The sequence below is a fragment of the Schistocerca nitens genome, chromosome 7 (assembly GCF_023898315.1).
Source record: "Schistocerca nitens isolate TAMUIC-IGC-003100 chromosome 7, iqSchNite1.1, whole genome shotgun sequence".
In the NCBI taxonomy this organism is placed as follows: domain Eukaryota; kingdom Metazoa; phylum Arthropoda; class Insecta; order Orthoptera; family Acrididae; genus Schistocerca; species Schistocerca nitens.
Genome location: NC_064620.1, coordinates 485389519 through 485407165, shown reverse-complemented (window position 1 = coordinate 485407165; position 17647 = coordinate 485389519). Strand labels below are relative to the sequence as shown.

The 17647-nt window shown below is 43.7% G+C and overlaps 1 protein-coding gene across 1 annotated transcript in view; it reads right to left on the bottom strand.

The window, feature by feature from the left end:
• Positions 1 to 17647, bottom strand: part of LOC126195345 (ATP-binding cassette sub-family G member 1-like) — a 359577-nt gene that overhangs the window by 150388 nt on the left and 191542 nt on the right. The window lies entirely within an intron of this gene.

Below are 17647 nucleotides of genomic sequence, written 5' to 3'. Positions count from 1 at the left end.
ATGGGACTCTCTAATCGTCAAACTGCCAAGAAGTTGAACTGTTCAAGAACAGTGATTGATAATTTCGTGGGCGCACGATATGGACAGAACTAAAAATATATGGGCAAAGTAGGAAAGTATCTGAGGCATAAAAAGGTTTACTTTCCCTTAAGGGGCTCCGGAAAGGCTCAAAATCATGAAAAGTTCAATTTTTACTTTTTTGCGTTTTCTGAATCTGCAGACTATTACCTTTTAATAGATATATAATTTATTCAATTCCGAAGACTACAACTATTTTTAATTTTTTTTTTTTGAAATCTGTTCTACATGGGCGTGACCCGCTGTGGCGCTGTTAAACTGCTGTCAAATGGTGTTATTATTAACGTCCGGGTTCATCAGGTACATTTTAGTAATGTGAGATAAAGTATGTGTTGTGGCTAACCTGTGATGGTTCAATATATATCGCTGGTGTGATTGTCGATTGTTTCATGTTTATTTACTCTATCGTTATCTCGAAAATATTCGTAATTAATTCCGTTTCTTGAGTCTCTGTTTTGTTGAAGTATAATAATGAGTAAAAGTAAAGTTATTAGAAATCCTCTGAAGGCTTTTAAGAAAAGGAAAAATGTTGGAAAGCCAAAGGTATTTAGAAATATGGGAATGAAGATAGGTTCTAACATGGTACGAGCTATGCTTGCTTTAGACAAGGAACGCCTTCGGGCTGCAGACAGGGCTGTAAAGAGTCTAGAAATACAAGCAAAAGTAAACAGGAGGAGGAACAAGAGGAAGCTGGAGGAGGAGTTTGCAGAGGATGAAGATAATCCATCCTATGGACCTGGAATGCACTAAAAAGTTAATCCAATCTTTGTCGCTCGATTCCCAAAACTTTTATTTTCTCATACTAATTACATGTTTTCTAAGGATCTTCCAAACATATTTGTTTCAAACTTTCAGTAAATGTTACACAGTACCTTCTGCATAATTTAACACAGCCTTTTTCCAAAAAACTGTATATTTTTTAATATATAAATAAAAAATTGCAAAAAAATGTTGTGAATTTTCATTACAATTGCAAAAAAAATCATCTTTAATAACTGAACTAAAATTTTGTAAAATCCCTGTGTTAAGTTGTAGCCCATATTCCAATAAATAATCTGTAAAAAGTTCAACTTCCTACCTCAAATACTTTGTGAGGAAAGATGTAATTTATAAGCGTTATTTTAACATTGCAAGTATAGGGCGTTCCGGAGCCCCTTAAAGCAACGGCCTCAGACCGTTATTATTCTCAACTTGTCGCTGATTTATAGTTGTCAATAACGGACAGACGTGTACGACAAATTTTGTCAGATGACGAACAAATGCATTCAAGAAACGACTGCAGAAACCTGCTCTAATACCCAGACGTCAACAGGCTAGACTGGAGTTTGATGAAAAACGTATATCATGGACAACAGATTGGGATAAGGTGGTCTTCAGAGATAAGCAGGAGATTAATTTAAAATTGGTAAATTTGTGGTAAGATCTTATGGGACCAAACTGCTTAGGTCATCGGTCCCTAAGCTTACGTACTACTTAAACTAACTTACGCTATGGACAACACACAGAGGCCGGCCGCGGTGGTCTCGCGGTTCTAGGCGCGCAGTCCGGAACCGTGCGACTGCTACGGTCGCAGGTTCGAATCCTGCCTCGGGAATGGATGCGTGTGATGTCCTTAGGTTAGTTAGGTTTAAGTAGTTCTAAGTTCTAGGGGACTGATGACCACAGCAGTTGAGTCCCATAGTGCTCAGAACCATTTGAACCATTTTTGAACAACACACAGACCCGTGCCCGAGGGAGGACTCGAACCTCCGACGGGGGGCAAGCCGCGCGGAACGTGGCAAGACGCCTCAGACCGTGTGGCTACCCTGCGCGGCAGGTTAATTTAGATGGGCCGGATGTACAGTAGTTCAGTGTTAATGGTGTGATCTGAGAGCAGAGCAGCAGGTAAAGGTAAGTCACTCATTGCTTCGCTGAACACTAGAATGAACACTATGTGCACTGAGGTGCTAGAGACAGCATTAATTAGCATATAAGAGGTCCTAGGGGACGAAAGTCTAATGTTTCAACAAGATAATGCATCTGTGTATCTTTCTGCTACAACCAAAAAACGGTTTGAAAATAAAGATATCGATGACTTGCCCTGGCCTGCACGTATCCCGGATTTAAGCATTGTGGAAAACCTTTGTGGAATACTTGCAGCCGCGCGGGATTAGCCGAGCGGTTTATGGGCGCTGCAGACATGGACTGTGCGGCTGGTCCCAGCGGAGGTTTGAGTCCCCCCTCGGGCATGCGTGTGTGTGTTTGTCCTTAGGATAATTTAGGTTAACTAGTGTGTAAGCTTAGGGACTGATGGCCTTTAGCAATTAAGACCCGTAAGATTTCACACGCATTTGATTTGAATACTTGCAAGGCTTGTTTATCGCAATGGAAGGCAATTTGAGGCCGTATCTGAGCTGAAAAGATCAACACGAGAAGAGTGGGCGACAAGTTCACTGCAAGAACTAAAAACCTTAAAAAAACCAATCTCGAAGAAATATTTTGTGTTAATTAGGAAGATCGGAGGCTCGACAAAGGATTGAAAAAGCAATAACAACAGGCCGGTGAGTGCCATTATATCAATTTCCATCCAGGAAATGCAAACGTCTTCTTTTGTTACTCGTGCTATAAAAGAAACTATGCAGTTCCGTGATGACTGTTGACGTCTTATATGCGTTTACTACATTCATAACAAGTTCGATAGATGTATGTTGCAGAAATTTCGTGAAAACCTGCTTTTAAACAGACTTCCACTACTATAGTTAGAAAGATCAAAGTAATGAGAATCAGCAAACATGAAGGTAGGTCAAAATATCATTGCGTGGCCGAGCGGTTCTAGGCGCTACAGTCTGGAACCGAGCGACCGCTACGGTCGCAGGTTCGAATCCTGCCTCGGGCATGGATGTGTGTGATGTCCTTAGGTTAGTTAGGTTTAAGTAGTTCTACGTTCTAGGCGACTGATTACCTCAGAAGTTAAGTCCCATAGTGCTCAGAGCCATTTGAACCAAAATATCATTGCAAGGAAACACTTTGGAATAAGTAAAATCTTTTAGGTACTTGCGATGTTTCATGAAAGAAAATGAAAGTTGTGTGCAAAGGATACGAGCTATGGATGAATGAGCTTCTGAAAAGGCGAAAGGATCGTTGACAACAAAAATAATTCCGGTAGAACAGTGTTTTATCTGAAGTGTAGTACTGTATGGCAGCGAATCAGGAAAACGGAAATACAGTACCCGACAAAAAAGAAAGAAATAAAATAAAATAAAACAAGAAAACAGGTGGAGCACCCAGAAGGGGCTGAGAAATAGAAATGAAACTTCAGCGGTTGAGAGAAGTTGATGTTATTTCAGTGATTACAAAATCGAAACAAACACTAGAGGGCATATCACTTATATAAATGGTGATGTATCGAGGATGGATCAGCGTATCTCGGCCACGGGAGTACCTCAACATTACGCAGACAATGCATAGAGACATGTACCATGAATGAATGAGCACTGTCCTGTTGAAAAAGTAGCACCACGATACTGTCACATGAGAGGTAACACATGAGGACGCGGAATGTTCGTGGCACACCGTTGTGCTGTCCGAGTACTTTCACTCACTACCAGCCGTCACCTGAAGTCATACCCGATGGCTGCCCACACCTCTCTCAAAAACAATGGAAGACTTGAACCTCCCTCCAGGTCGCCGTCATATTCGCCGAGGATGGTCGTCTGGAGTAGTGCAGGTTCATTGCTGAACATGATGCGACACCATTCGTTAGCAGTCCATGCTTCCCAGTCACGGCACCACATCAAACGCAGCCGTTTGGGTTGCAGGGCCAACGACGTCTTACGCGTATGACGGCAATTCCCTAGTTCGATTGTTGCTAGTCGCCTACCAATGGTGTGGGATGGCACAAAATGTTGCAGGGAGTACATTACTCTCGGATGACAGGCGCAGATGTGAACGATTTATGATGTACACAATACGGCGATCTTCCCTTGTGGCTGTAAGACGTGGTCGACTGGAACATTGACGATGAACATGTCTACCCTCACCTCCGCATCCAGTCGAGCGTCAGGCTACTGTTAAAAACGAAGGCCCACAAATCTGGATATTGCACGACTCAACCAGCTGGTCAAATGGAGACTCACAATGAGGCCCTTTTCAAACTTCGTCAAGTGGTGATAATGCTGTGTCATGCGAGTATGTACCTGACAGCGTTTATTCAACATCTGGTGGTTTTCATGCCGCCCTTATACAAGTATATCCTATCAGGTCTGGTAAAAACGCTAAATACGAACAGCACTAATGGGCGTTCTGCCTGTCACACGTCATTTTGCATATCCGCCGATGGCGAGTTCGTGTACGATATTACGTTGACATCTGACTACATCTTACGGGTACTTCAATTTTTTGGTTGGCAGTGTAGAAAGAGGAGTAAGTGAAGTTAGTGAAGGAAATGTACAGAGGAGCAATGACACAGGTGGGAAGTAGTGTGGGCATGACAAAGGAGTTTCCAGTAAAAGTTGGGTTACATCAAGGGTCTGCGCTTAGTCCCTACCTCTTTGACCTGATTATGGATGTGCTGGTGAAAGATATGAAGAAGGAAGCGCCGTGGAATATGATGTTTGCGGATGATGTGGTTCTTTGTGAGCAGAGCATCGACAGACTTGAGGAAAAACTGGAGAATTGGAGGAAGGCACTAGAAGGAAGAGGGATGAAAATTAGCAGGACAAAATCAGAATATTTAGCACTGAAGGATGTGCAGATGAGGAGATGAGGTCTTGCAAGATCCAGGATGATGAGCTGAAATCGGTCTGCAAATTTAAATACTTGGGGTCGTACATACAGAGGGACGGAGGACTGGAAAGTGAGATACAACACCGTATAAATTGCGGTTGGAACAAGTGCAGGAAAATGAGTGGAGTGTTGGGTGACAAGAAGGTGAACATTGGGTTGAAAGGGAAGGTGTACAAGTCGGTGGTAAGGCCTGCTATGATATGCGAGGCAGAGACATGGCCAATCACAGTAGCCCAGGAAAGGAAGATGGAAGTGGCGGAAATGAGGATGCTGAGGTGGATGTGTGGGGTAACAAGGAAGGACAGGATTAGAAATGAATTTGTTAGAGGAGTTGTGAAAGTGGGACCAATGGGGAAAAAGATACAAGAGAGCAGACTAAGGTGGTACGGACACTTACAGAGAAAAGGGGAAGAATATATCGGAAACAGAGTTGAAGATATAAATATTGAAGGAGCGAGAAGGAGAGAAAGACCGAAAATGAGGTGGAAGGATGAGATATCCGGGGATCTAATGGAGAAAGGATGGAAGAAGGAAGAGACAATGGAGGAGAAGGATCCAGAAGAGCAACGCCGACCCTACGTGATGTGGGACAAGGCGACGATAAAGAAGAAGAAGAAGAAGTGTAGAAAGAGGAAAAATACTCCGATAGTTTTGAAATGTGGTTAACGAGAAAAATTCTTAGAGTGAAGAGCACCGACAGAACGAGGAATGAAGAAGTACTTCTACAAACGGGAAAGGGAAAAAACAAGCGGAAATGATAAGAATGAAGAAAACATCTAAAATGGGACATAACTTCGAAGAAATTCTCTTCGATGAAGGGCTATCCAAGGAAAGATCTCAAGGAAAAGAGGGAGAGGAGTAATAAGACCTGAAAAAGTAGATGACGTTCAAAATAGTGAAGTTAGCAACAGATTCAGGAAAGAACACAGGACAGGGCAAAGTGGAGAGCGACGTAAGAGGGATACACCAAAGACAAAAAAATCTTGTACGATTTCCCAAAAACATACATACAAGGTGCCTCACAAGAACTAGGAAGTATTTCAGGAAACAATTGTGCCGCGCGGTATTAGCCGAGCGGTCTGTGGCGCTGCAGTCATGGACTGTCCCGCCTGGTCCCGGCGGAGGTTCGAGTCCTCCCTCGGGCATGGGTGTGTGTGTTTGTCCTTAGGATAATTTAGGTTAAGTAGTGTGTCAGCTTAGGGACTGGTGACCTTAGCAGTTAAGTCCCATAAGATTTCACACACATTTGAACAACATTTTTTGAAACAACTGTAGAGGAAACGACAAGCTAAGAAATCCATGTCAACAGATGTCGAATTTTCTGTGGCTGTGGGGTTTCAGTTACCCATGGGCTGGACAAAATTATGGGAGCATCAAAAACACTACGGTGTAGGAAACCTATTGACGTTCAGAATAACTTCCAATCGTCTCGGAATGGATAAATACAGGTCCTCTACGGTTTTCGCGGGAATCGTATACCACTGTTACTGCAAAATAGTGGGAAGTTCAGTTAAGGATGACGGTGGTGGGTAGCGATCACGCAGCCTTCTCCCCAAGGTAGACCACAAAGGCTCAACAATACTGAGATCTGGTGAATGTGGTGGCCAGGGGACATGCAAAAGTCCATCTTCGTCCTCACAAAAGTAGGCCTGGACGATGGCAGCTCTCTGAACATTGGCCTTGTTGTCTTGGATCACAGCATCCCCATTGGAGAAAAAACATTATACCATGTCACATAGTAATTGGCAGTAATGTGACCTTGTAGAGTAACAGAGGCGGCCCACGTAATATGGCTGCCCAAATCATCAGCGAAGTTCCACCGTGTTTCACTCTTGGGGCGCAAACTCAAGAAGCTCGAAACAGTGTGCTGTTATTTTTCGTAACAATCCTCTTCAATAACTGACTGACACTATCACTCAACACAAACTTTCATCCGCTTTGTGACATAGGCACGATGTTTTCCGATTTCCGCGCATGCGATACAGTTTCTCTTGAAACACCCAACACTTCGGCTGCCTTGGTTACGGCAGCATCCACCACACGAGCACCAACAATTTACCCACTTTTGAGTGCACTTAGCTCTGACATAATGCACTCACAACTACACAGAACATTGTTGTGACCACGACTGACACTTGCCGTTTGTGGTCGAATACAACAGCAGAACCCACAGGCTTGGCTAGCTTCTGCATTTATGATCAAGCATGCTTTAGTCGCCGTGTTTTAGTATTTGCCTGTTTTATTCGTTTTGTAGCCCATGTGGGAGCATCTACTAATGAGTGGAAATCGTCTATCAAATGGTTCAAATGGCTCTGAGCACTATGTGACTTCTGAGATCATCAGTCCCCTAGAACTCAGAACTACTTACACCTAACTAACCTAAGGACATCACACACATCCATGCCCGAAGCAGGATTCGAACCTGCGACGGTAGCGGTCAATCGTCTATCCACTACTTGAATTTATTTTAGTTTTGTGACAGTTCTGTGTCCCCGCAGGTATCAATTATTCGACAGGTATAAATCGAGTGCGCCATCCGTTTGTGAATTATGTAAACCTAGTTGTGTGCGTCTATTCGTATTTTGTTTCTGTGTTGTGTACCTGACGCGCACATAGAGAACCAAGGCGGCGTATGCGTAGATACGGGTGGAAACTGTCTAAAAGCACTCTGGCCGAACGGAGTAGAGGACGAACTAACTCTTTCTGAAGCCAGCGCAGTACTCTTTAAGCTACACAGTTAGGCCACGTTTTGAATGTTACACATAAAAGAAACGCCGAGAAACTGTTCAACTTACTGTGCAAGTTTACTAATGCAAAAACACAAGAATAATTTACATCAGTTTCAATAATATTATCAACAAATTTCATATAATTTTTCAGCTTTCTTTCCACAACAAAATGTTTTCGGAAGTAGTCTTAATGTAGTTTGCTGAGATAACTAACAGTCATATGGTTCAAATGGTCCAAATGGCTCTGAGCACTATGGGACTTAACATCTATGGTCATCAGTCCCCTAGAACTTAGAACTACTTAAACCTAACTAACCTAAGGACATCACATACATCCATGCCCGAGGCAGGATTCGAACCTGCGACCGTAGCAGTCACGCGGTTCCAGACTGAAGCGCCTAGAACCGCACGGCCACACCGGCCGGCTAACAGTCATAAAGGTTTTATTTATAGTCTTCGATGTCACCCATTCCAGGGGACAAAAATTTGAAGGGGTCATATAAGATAATCTAGATGACCAGATCAAAACTGTGTGCTGGAGCACAGACTCATACCAGAACTTTGTCTTTTAGCTGTAATATACGAGTACAGTGCAGTAAATAACAAATACCATTTTCCTTTATGGTAATCCAGTAGTATCGTGGACACATTGAAAGCACTTATCGTTCTGGTATTTGTAACGAAAGATGGTACAGATTTCACTACATGGGTAAGCAGGATAACAGACATAAATAACGTTCATGTTTATCACAGGTCATAAAATGGTTCAAATGGCTCTGAGCACTATGGACTACTTAAACCTAACTAACCTAAGGACATCACACACACCCATGCCCGAGGCAGGAGTCGAACCTGCGACCGTAGCAGTCCCGCGGTTCCGGACTGCAGCGCCAGAACCGCACGGCCATCGCGGCCGGCTATCACAGGTCATACTCGCAACGTAAATGTCGATATCGGGCTGTCAGTGGAACAGGCCCTGCTCCGGCACTAGTGCACTTTTTACACCTGTTATTCGTGCTGCTGAAGCGTATTCGAGGGATAATGTCGCACTTCTCTCTCACGGCGGTTTTCAGTTCTTGCACGGCTCAGGAGGGGGTGTTTGTTGAGGAACACGTCTGCCAAGAGCATCCCAGTCATTCTCTATAAGGTTTATGTCCGGGGAGTACACAGGCCATTCCGTACGTTCACTATCTTCATTTACCAGTCTGTCCGACATCTAGCGGTATAGGATGGGCGGGAGTTATCGTCCATAAACAGAAATTAGGGACCTACCGCACCCCTAAACAGACCGATATGATCCAGAACAATCTCCCTGCAATACCGCTGTGCTGTAATGGTACCTCGCTCAAAGATACGAGGCGGTTTTCGGCCCTGTGCATAGTGCTGCCCACACCATACCGCCTGCGCCATATCGATGATGGTCACGAACGTTCCGTGATGTGTAATGTGCTCGGCTCTCTCTCACACTAACACTGTGGATCACTGTTGCTGACCCCAAACAACAGACTCCCTAAAATTTAACAGGCTTCCGAGCATACAAAACCAGCCTGATTCAATCGCCGCAAAATCGTACTGACAGTGATACGGGTAACAGTAGCGGTTGCGATGTCTGCAGCGATTTGTCTAGGAGTGACGTACCTGTTACTTTTCGCTACTGGGGCTGAATCGATCCTTTTTGGAGTGTGGTGGTCTATCTACGACCGCTGGCATGCTTCCGCATAACATTTCAACTTTCAGCTGCCTTCTGTAACCGCGCGATGACATTTTTGGACACAACCGTTACTGTGGCCACAGTAGTGACGTTTTGACCGGCTTCGAACCACCCAACTGCTGGTCCACGATCGTAAGCACTCAAATGATGTCGTACAGACATGTTGCCGTTCCACACGGAATGCCGCACTAACCGGTACCTCAACATTCTTCGTCAGTCACCGTTTTGCCTGAGCTGTCGACTGCATGTAGAGTGTTCATGCACAGGCTTCTCTGTAGGTAACACTTTGTCCTATACATTTCCTTCTACTACATTGGTCGGTTGTTCGAGTTGGCAGTTGTTCCTTAGCCAGTGTCAGTTCTTCCTTAGCAAATGTCAAGTAGTGTATATACTATCGGTCCGATAAGTGACAACTGGGAGTCTTACTTTTTTGTAGAAAAGTGCCTATTATCAATCCTAAGTGTAATACGAGTTTTGTGTTTATTTGCTCCCGTGTCTTTAAGACTCTGCAGTACTATCAATTAGGAGATGTCCTCAGACGTCACAGCGCTAGTTCTGAACAATTCGGAATCGCTTCAACCGCACTTCTGACGCCATTTCACTACACGTGACGGAACCTATACGCGGTGACTCATATCTGACCGCAACTTCCAGTGTAAATAAGAATTTCCGCAAACCATCGTTGCTCCGTTGCAGCAGTAAGATATATAGGTATCGGTTTCAAAAATCAGGCGCAATCTCATAAACAGAAACTGCTTCTAAATACCTTATTTTACGAGCTCCGCATCTTCGAATCTCTACCCTTAGAATTTACACCTTAGTACTCAATTATAAAGCTGTAATCTACGTAATCCAGGTGACTCACTTATTAATAACATATTGGCCGGAAAATTTCCAGCGTTACTTTTAGAAATAGGGTAAGGGATCTGTAATTCATCGCTACGTCATATTTCGTCCATCTCATTTTTCTCTCCTGCTGAGTGCGGCAGCCGGCTGATAATTTGCAGAAACGGTAGCAAAAGTTTCATTAGTGACCGGAGCCGGTGGTAGGCAACTGTTGTAGTTTCTTTGTTTATAAGATCAGTTTTTTTCCGCCCAGTCAAGTAGAATCTATCGATGGGTTCCATTTCTAGTTCAGTCTCTATGTGCGTAATTCTAGAGCTTATTTTCAATAAAATGTTTGCTATAGTCTGTGTTATAACATTCTGACATGACATTGCCATCTTCTCTTCGTGCTTATAAGAATGTGCTAACTATGTTTAATAGTTGTATGAGACTTAATATCATAGTAGAAACGAAATCAGGAATAATTCCAAAGATATAAGTAGGTACTAAAATTTCCAAACAGAAAAAAAAATATATTTTTATGTCAAGAGTGTTTGGGCCAACAGTGTCACAACTGCCAACAAAGGTTGTTTCGTAATGTGTCTAAGCACTTGATCGCCACAAAAGAATACGACTTACGAGGTGAAGAGAAACAAATCAGTCTCTCGATATTTGCAACTGGCAGCAGTTGTGAAACAAGGACCAAAAAGAAAGCAACAAATGGGAAGGACTGCAGCTACTGGAATCAAAAAAGTACTCCTATGTTCCTGAGTACAAAAGCTGTCAGGGAAAACTCATGACAGTGTCTCTTCGAGGAGAAAGAATCTTACGACTGAATCACAGTGAGTCACAAGATGGCGTTCCCAACGTGTCGATTGATGGTCGAGATTGTGCAAGGAGGATGAGGACTGTCATTTGTGGGATACGTCATTGACACAAAATAGCCTAGAAGAAAAATGCATTAAATGCACCAATCTTTTCATTCGACGTCATGAGTCCTGTGCATCTATGTTTCAATCGAGCCAGTTCCTCCGCGACTGTTGTACTAATCGGTGAAGTTGGTGCTTTTGCGGTAGCTCTTTTATCCAGGGACTGAAATCAGTGTTATTGCATTTTTGTAAAAAGATAGTATTAAGTATCTGATGTGAAGTGAACACTTCATGTTCTCATCATCCATCATAGTGAATGGTGGGAACGCACCCACATGCAGTAATAAAAATAAATAAAATAGCCTCAGGGTTCAGTTGTGGTTTTAAAAGTTTTATTCTATGATCGTTTTCGAGAATTCAAGTCTAATCTTCAGATTACCTTAGTACACATCTAGTCAACGTTACATATTAATTTCTAAGATCGCAGAAGGATGTCAACCACCCTAGTGGGGTGTAGGGGCGCGTTCCACAGTGTTGCGGACATGCAGTGTGTTCACTTGTCTTCCGTTTGACAGCCTGTTGTCATCTGCAAAATTATGATGAAAATCGTTTTGATATGTACTAAGAAACATCTGAAGATGGGAAGTGAAGTCTCGAAATTTATCACAGAATAAAGCTTATTAAATCATAACGGCAGCCGGAGGATATTTTATTTATTATAATAATACTTCTTGTTTTATGCTCCTTTTGAAAGATTTGGGGAGGAGAAATATGTAACACGTTTATTGAGACTGTCAACTAGGAGGTATGCGAACTGTTGTAATTTTTTATTTATGTTACGCATTGAAAACTCATGAAGTACATATCGCACATGAAATCTTCTTTATTTGGATGAATTACTATTTTCGCCTAACAGTCTAGCCACTAGCCACGTTCAAATCATAAAACATCCTCATTAGTGTTAGTGCCACTAAGTCTTCATACCTCGTTAAAATTTTTCTTAAAATGACAACATCCATACATGACTTAGATACAAACAGGTTTCATCGTTCGTGGTCAGTATAATTGAACAAGGCTCATAAAACAAAAGCGTTGTGCCGTTAAAATTTGGTAACTGACACAGTCAGGTGGTGTAAATATTGACTCTGTCAGCCGAAACTAGTAACCCATTCAAATAAAGAAGATTTCATGTGAGATTTTGATTTCATAGGTTTTCCAGCCCTAACATAAAAAATATACAACACTTAGTAAGACAATGAATGATTTCGTTTATAACATCACTTCCTTCTTGTATGGCCTAACGACTTTGTAATTGTGATTACAATAGATTTTGATGATGTTTCAAAACAATCATTTAATTTACACAGTTAATGCCCGTAAAATTAACTACAACTTATGAACATAAAGGAAACCCAGGAGGAATGCGGGTGGAGTGTTCCATGTCCTCTTCCTTTAGCACAGGATTTGTTCTTCAAAAATGAAAGTTCTTTTAGGCGCTACGGAGCAAAGTTGGGTAGTGATTAGCACACTGGACACACGTTCAGGAGGACTACGGATCAAATCCCTGTCCAACTATCCAGGTTCAGGTTTTCCGTGATTCCCCTATATCACTCTAGGGCAATGCCAGGATGACTCCTTTGAAAGGACACGGCCTATTTCCTTCCCTATCATTTTTTAATCCGAACTTGTGCTCTGTCTCTAATGACCGTGCCGTCGACGGGACGTTAAACTCTAATCTTACTTCTTTCCTTTCTTCTAGCCTCTGAAAATGCCATTTATACAATTATAACAGTAATGGAGAGGACTGCTTTGAGAGATCTGCTTTTTATTTGACTCCATTACGAATAAAATAAAGATAACACTTGCCCCGACACAAATAAAATGAAGATCACACTTGACCGTGTCTATGAATATTTTCAATTACGGAAGAATTCGGAACGTGTTGTCCCCCCTCCCCCCTCCGTAACTCGTGACCAGAAGCGCTGAAACATCGTGTGGAACGATGCCACTTTTTTCTCTCAAACGAGGCACTAATTGACTGTGAGATACTATTCATTATGATTTATTATGGCTTATGATAAGAAAGTAGCGCTTGCGAATTATCTCTTGAATTACTAGTTTTCCTCGAAACTGCATTTATGAACATTATTAAGGAGCTCAGCTTTTTCACAGCGACTCTTCGTTTCTTTATTGGTTGCTGTTACTGTTTAACACTCATTTGACAGTGAGTTCTTTAGTGACAAGATGTAATATCTATGTCATACACACACAGACAATCGCATACACACTCAAACACACACACACACACACACAATCTCTTCTCGGAGTTTTTCACTCGTGCGAAGCAAACACATTAAAATATGTTGCGTCCTGAAATATTATCGATTAGCTGGGTCACTAACAAAGCGAGACGGATATAGCAGCACGCGCCAAAGCAGGCCAGTGCCTCAGCGAGTGTCGTGGGTGTGTTTGCTTTTCTTTCTGCCTTTGCAGGCCAAGGCCGCCGCCAGAAAAACGCGTACCTCCCGCTACGGCGCGAGACGCCAGCCTCCATTGCAGCGTGGCGGCGATTTCTGGATGCTACAGGCTATTCCTCCAGTCCCACTCTGCACTGTGCTCTGCCCTTTATCAGCTTCTCTACTCGGGGCATTCAGTTCTAAGGGCTACTGTGGCCCTCCCTCGGTGCATTCATCTACAGAGCTTAGGTGACAATCATGTCGTTGTTTTTCACCAAGTATTACTTCCGATAAGAAATTTTTTTTACCAGATTAGCACATTATGCAAGCTGTTCATAAAGTTCCGCTATCGTTTCAAAAAATCATATTTTGGGAACGTGACGTGTTGTAACACTGTTAGCAGCTCTCGAAAGTTTTTTGCCCGTTATCCTCGGTTGAAGTACAGAGCAAGAAGGGAGAAGATGGATAGTGGAAGAGGCGATGAGGATGAGGTGGACAGAGAAAAGTGGAAGAAGAGGAGGTGGACAGAGAGAGGGAAAGGAGGAGATGGACAAAGAGAGGCAGGAAAATGGGATAGAGAAGGGGAGGATGAGATGGAAAGAGAGAGTTGGGAGCAGGATATGGACAGAGAGAGTTGGGAGCAGGGGGAGATGCAGGAGACAGGTGGAAGATGCAGAGGGTGTAGAGGTATAGTGGGCAAGTGGAAAAGGAAGAAGGGGAGGAGGAAATGGACAGAAGAGACGAGGAGGATGTGGACAGGAGGAGGGAAGAGGAAGACGTGGTCGGAGAGAGCGGTCAGAGGAAATGGTCAAGCCGACCGCTGTGGACGAATGGATCTAGGCGCTTCAGTCTGGAACCGCGCGACCGCTACGGCCGCAGGTTCGAATCCTGCCTCGGGAATGGATGTGTGTAATGTCCTAAGGTTAGTTTGGTTTAAGTAGTTGTAAGTTCTAGGGGACTGATGTCCTCAGATGTTAAGTCCCATAGTGCTCAGAGCCATTTGAACCATTTTGAAATGGTCAAAGAGGGCGGAGAAGAGTAGACAGAGACACAGAGAGAGTTGGGCGGATGAGGCAGACAGAGAGGCATGTGGGAAGAAGCGGAAAGAAAGAATGGAGAGGGGGAGATGTCTGCAATATTTGTTTCAAAGGCATACGCAAACAGAGCCGTGGGGAGAAAGCTAGCCTGTTATATTTTATTAATGTAACTGTGCTTTGTTAGTATACCTGATGATATTAGTTGCACTCTCTGTCAGTGATTGGCAGAACAGACACCATCTGATAAAAAACGTCCGGAAACATACGTAATATGGACATCAACATGGGGTGAGTTGTAATATTTCTGACTTAGTCAACCATCATATTAGGCTCCAAGAAACTCTTCCCAGATCAGTGGAGATGCAAGAAGTATATAGATGACGAAATGTGGTGTGAAGTACTTGTGACAGATGTTAGATTCGGTACCATTCCCGTGAGAAAGACCGCCTGCATAATGCTACTGTTCTGTGATTGGCTGCAAGGGCGCCAAAACGTTAAAGTATAGTTATTATTATTAGTTAATCAACTCAATGGAATGACTTCACATTTTAATATAAATATCTCTCAACAGCTGACTATCAATCAATCATTTTAGAATTATTAAAAACAATGTAAATCAAAAACAAAAGACAGACGAAATTGCAGACGAAGCACTTCGGAAGCGTTCGGGTCACACCTTTTCTGGTATAGCCCGCGAAGTGTTTCGGCCTGTTCGTCACTCTGGATTAGGCTGTCGAGAAGAACAGACCTGTTGTCTGTCGTAGGATGTGTTTCCAATTTTTATTTAAGTTCATGTTTGTCACTCTGGATTAGGCAGTCGAGATGTACAGTCCTGTTGTCTGTGGCAGGATGTGTTTGCCAGTATTCAGTATTAAAAGATTCACTCCGGTAGTCATGAGGCACAGACACGTCCCACAAATAGTGTAAAGATACATTTTCGTAAACATTGTGTTTGATCATGTACTTTGCTGTATCAGAAGGTGTTGTATTAAGATCATGTAGTCTGCTCGTGTGGCTATATTAAAGTACGCGAGTGGCATCCAAAGAAGTGATACATTATTTCAGAACAGAACCTCGCTAAAAGTCAGTTTCAGCCTCAAGATGCAGAACCTACGACCTGCGTGCTGTTTTCTGCGCTGGGGACATCAACTTGAAGAAAGCAGGTTAGTGAACTATAACAGAACCTTCGTATTCCACATAGTGCAGTGGAAACAACAAGGCGCCTCATGTGTACTGCATGCACAGAACAAATGTGCTCAGTGACACGTCATCTGCAGTAATGCAGAGGAGTTAAAGAAGGATTATCGTTATTAACACCAACAATCAATCCATTCTTCCTTTCTTGCCGTAGAGTCCACCCTTCGCCTTCATAACAGCTTGAGCTCTCCTAGGGACACTTTGAATGAGGTATCCGAATGACTGTGGACGAGTGGCAGCCCATTCTTCCTGAAGAGCCGAAAGAATACGAATAAGTGATGTTCGACGTTTGAGTCTGGAGTGAAGTCGACGCTCTAACTCACCCCAAAGGTATTCCATTGCGCTCAGTTAGGGACAGTGGGGAGGCAGGCCAGTCCATTTCAGAATGTTGTTGTCCATAAATTATTACTTTACAGGTGCTGTTTTATAAAACGGTGCATCGTCATGGAGATACCAAACAGTTCCTATATTGCTGTGTTGTACACAATGCTATAAAATGTATTCATATCCTTCCGCATTCAGCATTTTCTTAGGCGCAGTACGGTGACCACACTACCCACGAAAAACACCCGCATATTGTAATATCACCTCCTCTGTACTCAACTGTTAGCTCTACACATGTTGACAGGTAATGTTCTCTATGCTTCCCAGCATCGCCAAACCCAACCCAAATCCGTCCTTCAGATTGGCACAGGGGAAATGCAGTCACTGCTCAAAATCACCCGTTTCCAGTCATCCACTGTCCAGTGGCGCCACCTAGAGCTTCACTTGGCACTGACTTCAGAAGTGTGTGGCTCATGAGGAGGTGCTCGACCGTTGTGCTCCATTCTTTATACAGTACTAGCCATTAAAATTGCTACACCACGAAGATGACGCGCTACAGACGCGAAATTTAACCGAGAGGAAGAAGATGCTGTGGTATGCAAATGATTAGCTTTTCAGAGCATTCACACAAGGTTGGCGCCGGTGGCGACACCTACAACGTGTTGACATGACCAAAGTTTCCAACCGATTTCTCATACACAAACAGCAGTTGACCGGCGTTGCCTGGTGAAACGTTGTCCTGATGCCTCGTGTAAAGAGAAGAAATGCGTACCATCACGTTTCCGACTTTGATAAAGGCCAGATTGTAGCCTATCGCGATTGCGGTTTATCGTATCACGACATTGCTGCTCGCGTTGGTCGAGATCCAATGACTGTCAGCAGAATATGGAATCGGTGGGTTTCAGGAGGGTAATACGGAACACCGTGCTGGATCCCAACCGCCTCGTATCACTAGCAGTCGAGATGGCAGGCATCTTATCCGCATGGCTGTAACGGATCGTGCAGCCACGTCTCGATCCCTGAGTCAACAGATGGGGACGTTTGCAAGACAACAACCATCCGCACGAACAGGTCGACGACGTTTGCAGCAGCATGGGCTATCAGCTCGGAGACCATGGCTGTGGTTACCCTTGACGCTGCATCACAGACAGGAGCGCCTGCTATGGTGTACTCCACGACGAACCTGGGTGCACGAAAGGCAAATGGTCATTTTTTCGGATGAATCGAGGTTCTGTTTACAGCATCATGATGGTCGCATCCGTGTTTGGCGACATCGCGGTGAACGCACATTGGAAGCGTGTATTCGTCATCGCCACACTGGCGTATCACCCGGCGTGATGGTATGGGGTGCCATTGGTTACACGTCTCGGTCACCTCTTGTTCGCACTGACGGCACTTTTAACAGTGGACGTTACATTTCAGATGTGTTACGACCCGTGGCTCTACCCTTCATTCGATCCCTGCGAAACCCTACATTTCAGCAGGATAATGCGCGACCGCACGTTGCAGTTCCTGTACGGGCCTTTCTGGATACAGAAAATATTCGACTGCTGCCCTGGCCAGCACATTCTCTACATCTCTCACCAATTGAAAACGTCTGGTCAATGGTGGCCGAGCAACTGGCTCGTCACAATACGCCAGTCACTACTCTTGATGA